This window comes from Procambarus clarkii, chromosome 61, assembly GCF_040958095.1.
Source record: "Procambarus clarkii isolate CNS0578487 chromosome 61, FALCON_Pclarkii_2.0, whole genome shotgun sequence".
Classification (NCBI taxonomy): domain Eukaryota; kingdom Metazoa; phylum Arthropoda; class Malacostraca; order Decapoda; family Cambaridae; genus Procambarus; species Procambarus clarkii.
The window spans coordinates 29,811,503-29,817,703 of NC_091210.1; positions in this window are offsets into that span (position 1 = coordinate 29,811,503).

Sequence of the window (6,201 nt, forward strand, 5' to 3'; positions counted from 1 at the left end):
GAAAAAGTAAGATTAATAATTCTAACACGAATTTTCTCTATCTTTCTTACGTTTCCTTTCACTGTTGATGGTAATTCAAAGATCAATTCTCCAAAATTCATTTTTATTTCTAGTCTGACGCGACACTTGAGCGCATTTCGTAAAACTTATTACATTTTCAAAAACTTTAGTTTACAAACGCACAACTGAAACTGAAGCGTGGTGACTGCTTATGTCCCTTGCGCATTCAGCCTGAAGTCTCCAAAGGAATTTGTTGACTTGCTGCGGGGAACACGGGCCACAGGGATAAGAGCCTCGTTGGACGTAGAATCTCTGTTTACCAACGTACCTGTGGATGAAACAATCGGGATGATAGCCGACAGAGTGTACCGTCATCCGGCCTGTACTCCTCTTGATCTACCAGAAAACACTCTAACGAAACTACTCCAAGTTTGTACTAAAGAGGCACCCTTCTTGAGCCCGGATGGACACATGTATAAGCAAGTAGATGGGGTCGCCATGGGTTCTCCCCTAGGTGTCCTGTTTGCAAACTTTTACATGGGTACCATCGAGCAAAAAGTCTTAGTCGACATGAACTTGAAACCGGCCATATACTGCAGGTATGTTGACGACATTTTTACACAGGTACCTGATGTCAGACATCTGCAGGAGCTGAAGGAGGCATTTGAGCAGAATTCTGTGTTGCGTTTCACTTACGAGATGGAGAAGGATGGGAAGCTGCCCTTTCTAGATGTAACAGTCATGGAAAGGAGTGGAGGTTTCCACACTGCAGTCTACACTAAGGAAACAAACATAGGAATGTGCCTGAATGCCAACAGTGACTGCCCGGACAGGTACAAGAGGAGCGTTGTTAACGCTTATGTCGACCGTGCCCTCAGCCACAGCTCAGAATTGAAGCAAGTCGACGAAGAACTCTGTAGAGTAAGGCAGGTCCTAGTCAACAACGGCTTCTCCAATGGTTTCGTGGAAGACATCATAAGAAGGAAAGTGAAACGCCATGCAACCTCTGAAGAAACAACTAACACAACACCTATACCCCCTATTAGACTATTTTACAGGAACTTCTTTTCCACAGCCCATAAAACGGAGGAAAGGGTCCTGAAAGATATTGTTAGTACAAACGTTATCCCTACATACAAAAATCAGAAGATACAACTGACGATTTACTATAAAACCAGAAAAACGGCCAGCCTACTCATGAGAAACTCTCCAGACACAAAGCAGAACGCTTTTAAAGAGACCAACGTCGTCTATGCCTTCAAATGCCCTCTTGTGGACTGTAAGCCTCAAAAAACCCAGTATATAGGCAAGACAACAACATCTCTTTCCAGGCGTTTAACGATGCATAAGCAACAGGGCTCCATTAAGGAACATATAATCTCTTCCCACAAACAAACCATCACCAGAGAAATCTTAGCAAACAACACAGAAATCATCGATAGATACAGCAATAGCAGGCGGCTTGACGTCTGCCAGGCACTACACATCAAGAAGTCAACACCAGCAATCAACAGCCAATTAATGCACAACTATATTTTACCCACTTCAAGACTCCGCTTCAATATAGAAGCATCAAGAAATATGGACCAATAGGCTTTCTACAATTACTTCCATTCAATACCCATTGTTTCGTGTTCTGTCTTGTGTTAGATTGATTGATTGATAAAGATTAAGCCACCCAAGAGGTGGCACGGGCATGAATAGCCCGTAAGTGGTACAATTTTTTTTTCTCAGTATTCTGAGGTTGCATTTAACCATCAAGCTGTTATCGCGGGGGAGGATACTGCTTCACAGTCTTTATGAGGGTGTCCAGCTGCTGGACACCTTTGTTGACCAGGAGGGTGGCTGTGTTGATGGCTTCAGGGTGGCCACTGCATGATTCAGGAACTCTTAAAGCTCTTCTAAGGTCATTGGTTGCTTCACATTCCAGAAGATAGTGAAGTAATGGCTTTTCTGTGACAGTTTGGCAGAAGATGCACTCTCTCTGTCGGGGTTCACCAATCTCCCAGTTACATCTGTAACCTAGACGTAGTCTATATAACCTAACTGCTATTTCCCTGTGGATTCCTTTTGGGATATTTAACCTTTCTAATTTGGTTGCCTGAAGATACCATGTTGCAGATGGCGAACTTTCAGCTATTCTCTGGTGTAGGTCGGCTTTGTTGAGATGTGAAAGTTTTTTGGTGATGATGTTTTTTATGTTCTCTAGGCTGGGTTGAATTGTTTTATGTATCACTGGATGACGAGTTGCCAATTTAGCAATTTCATCAGCTTTTTCATTTAATGGGATTCCAATATGGGATGGGATCCAGCCTAAAGTTATGTTGAGTCCTTTGCCTTTAGCGACTGCTCCAAGATACAAAATGGTGGTAATTATTTCCACATTATCTTTCCACTGTTTTTGTCCTAGTATTTGAAGTGCAGCTTTTGAGTCTGTGTGTATGATTGCATTTTGAGTGTTGTGTGCAATCACATACGCGAATGCCTGTTGTATGGCAAACAGCTCAGTTTGGGTTGATGATACTAGTCCTCCCAGTCTCCAATATGCCTGTACGCTGGTCGTGCAAAGAGCAGCGCCAGCACTCTCATATTCTGTGTCCACCGATCCGTCTGTGAAGATGTGGGTGGCTCCTGCTACTGCTATGCTATACATTTGCTCTTCTATTATGCGCCTTAGGATTGTCGGATCATAGGCAGCCTTTTTCATTGGGAGACTTTCTATTACTATTTTGAAAGTAGGCTCTTCCCACGGCGCGGAAGGAGTGTAATTTGGGTGTGGATGATCACCCTCTCTATCAAGAATCATGTTTTTTAAATGTAGTGTGTTTAGGACTTTTCCTGCTTTTGCAACCCAAGAGTTTCCATTGTTTTGGCCTAGTCCAACCACCAAGGCCTGCCGTACTGGGATTGGATCAGAAGAAATAATTATCTTACTGATAATTGTAGCTGTCCTTTGTGATATTCTTTCTTGTAGAGAGGGCAAACCCGTCTCCAGTCTAAGAGTTTCAAGCCTGTCCACATGGGGGCTCCCAGTGCAGCTCCCATAGCATTGTTTTGGGCAACTTCAAGCTTTTTCCACTGTTGGTGTGATAGATTTGTGAGTGCAGGTGCGGCATAATCGATCACTGATCTGACTGCCTGTACATAGTATGTGCGAAGGACTTGCAGATTGGCTCCTCCAGAAAGGGAGGTTAGCGACCTGAGGATTGCCGTCCGGGCCGCAGTTCGCTCTCACAAGTAAGTGACCTCAGCATTAAAATTCATGTGTGTGTCCAGGATGATTTCTAGATACTGATAGGTGTCGACCCATTCTATTGGTTGACCCTGTACTGTGAGTTGGATGTTGGGCTTCTCTATTTTTATGGGCATGGCCTTTGACTTTGAGGGGTTGAGTTTGATCCCAATCTGTTTTGCCTCTTTACTGATGCAGTCTAAACATTTGGGTGCAAGGCGCGCCACATCCCTTCCTTTTATGATGATGACAAAGTCGTCCGCGTAGTTTAGCAGCCTGCAGTGATGTGGAAGTTTCAACCTCATTATTTTTTCCATTAAACAGTTGAAGAGAAGAGGGCTGAGAATACCTCCTTGCGGTGTACCATTTTCATGTCTTTTGTACTCAGAGACTGTGCCATGAAGTTTTACTCTTGCTTCTCTGTTTATGAGACAGATTTTGGTCCAGGAGAGCAGGTTGCCTCTGACCTCTTTGTCAATGAGGCAGCAGAGAATAGCTGGGGCGCTAGCCAGTTCAAAGGCTTTTTCGAGGTCCAAGAATATCAGCATTCCTTGTCTGTCATTCAAGTGGGCTAACAGAGTTGTAATACATTCCACTGTGCCAACCCCTCTTCTATAGGCATACATATCATGGTGCAGTTTAGGCATTTTCCACTCCAGTCTGTTGAGTGCCATTCTGTCAGCCGTCTTGGCTGCACAGCTTTGGAGAGAGATGGGCCTGGGATTAGCTGGATCTTTGGGTTTTGGGATCGGCACTATGTCTGCTCTATTCCAAGCAGAAGGTCTAGTTTGAGAAGTCCAGGCTAAATTAATTAACCTTAGGTATGCAGCGTCTCCCTCTGGGCCGAGGTTTCTAATAATTTTATAGGTTATTTTGTCGGCTAACCAGGGGATGTATCCTTGGAATTTTTCTTAGCCCGATTGAGCTCATCCAGTGTGAAGGGGGCATTAGTGTCAGAGACTTCTTCACATGCTGTAAGGATTCTGTGCCACCTTTCTTCCTCTAGTCCGGTCTGTGCTGCTAATACATCTGGTGGAAGTTGATTGCTGGCTGCTCTCTCTGCAAACCTCGTTACCAGTACTTCGGCCATACCCTACAGAGTTCTTCGTTGACTTGCTTCCATTCTGAGCTGTGGCTGAGAGCACGGTCGACATATGCGTTAACAACACTCCTCTTGTACCTGTCAGGGCAGTCGCTGTTGACATTTAGGCACATTCCTATGTTCGTTTCCTTAGTGTAGACTGCAGTGTGGAAACCTCCGCTCTTTTCCATGACTGTTACATCTAGAAAGGGCAGCTTCCCATCCTTTTCCATCTCGTAAGTGAAACGCAGCACGGAACTCTGCTCAAACGCCTCCTTCAGCTCCTGCAGATGTCTGACATCAGGTACCTGTGTAAAAATGTCGTCAACATACCTGCAGTATATGGCCGGTTTCAAGTTCATGTCGACTAAGACTTTTTGCTCGATGGTACCCATGTAGAAGTTTGCAAACAGGACACCTAGGGGAGAACCCATGGCGACCCCATCTACTTGCTTATACATGTGCCCATCCGGGCTCAAGAAGGGTGCCTCTTTAGTACAATCTTGGAGTAGTTTCCTTAGAATATTTTCTGGTATGTCAAGAGAAGTACAGGCTGGATCACGATACACTCTGTCGGCTATCATCCCGATTGTCTCGTCCACAGGTACGTTGGTGAACAGTGATTCTACGTCCAACAAGGCTCTTATCCCTGTGGCCCGTGCGCCCCGCAGTAAGTCAACAAATTCCTTTGGAGACTTCAGGCTGAAGGCGCATGGAACATAAGGAGTCAGCAGGCCGTTGAGTCGCTTCGCCAGTCTGTACGTGGGTGTGGGTATCTGGCTAATGATTGGCCGAAGTGGGTTTCCAGGCTTGTGTGTCTTGACATTTCCATACGCATATCCAAGTTTATATTCCCCAATGATCTTTGGCAGGTGGAGTCCGGATTTCTTGGCGTTCACAGTTTCGATCAGTTTGTTGACCTTTGCTTTCAATTCGGCTGTAGTGTCCTTCGTTACCCTTTGGAATTTAGTTTGGTCAGAGAGTATGAGGTTCATTTTCGCCAGATATTCGTCTTTTTTAAGAATGACGTATATTGGCGACTTGTCGCCTCTCCTGACAACTATCTCCTTGTTCTCACGAAGGCTTTTAGCTGCCGCTTTGAGCTCGGGGGACAGTATGGGGCTTCTGTAATTGCCTCGATTCTTTCCTCCTTCCGCAATAAGTTCTGCTTGCAAGGTATCTTTGGTAGTGACCTTCTTTTGTCTCTCGAGGTCGAATATGTCGTCCAACAGGATTTCCAACTCCACTTTCCGGGCCATCTCACTCGGTCTGGACATAACGTGACAGTTTATACCCAGATTTAGGAGTGATTTGGTCCTCAGTGAGGTTGATTCCTGCAAGGTTCAGGAAACCATCTCTTGGTCGTGGAATTGCCATAGGTCCTCCATATAACGTTGTTAGTTTCTTGATAATCCTTGTTTCAGTGCTGAGGTGATGTCGGTCTGTGAGGATGTCGAGGTGTTGTTCAATGCGGGTACGGAGACTTTCGTCGATGTTGCTATTTCTCCATTCGTTTGTAGCATGAAGTAGTTGCGTTTTGTTGTCTTTGATTTCATTTTCCGCCTTGTATATCTGATCACGAATCAGATCCTGGCGATATTTTATCGTGAAGGCTTGATTCCTTGCTGCTGGGTCCTGCGTTTTAATATTAGTATATTTTGGTAGCAGTCTTTTCTGTAGACATATATTATTAAATATGACCGGAAAAGTAAGATTAATAATTCTAACACGAATTTTCTCTATCTTTCGTACATTTCTTTTCTCTGTTGGTGGTAATTCAAAAATCAATTCTCCAAAATTCATTTTTATTTCTAGTCTGACGCAACACTTGAGCGCGCTTCGTAAAACTTATTTTATTTTCAAAGACTTTAGTTTACACATAAACAAC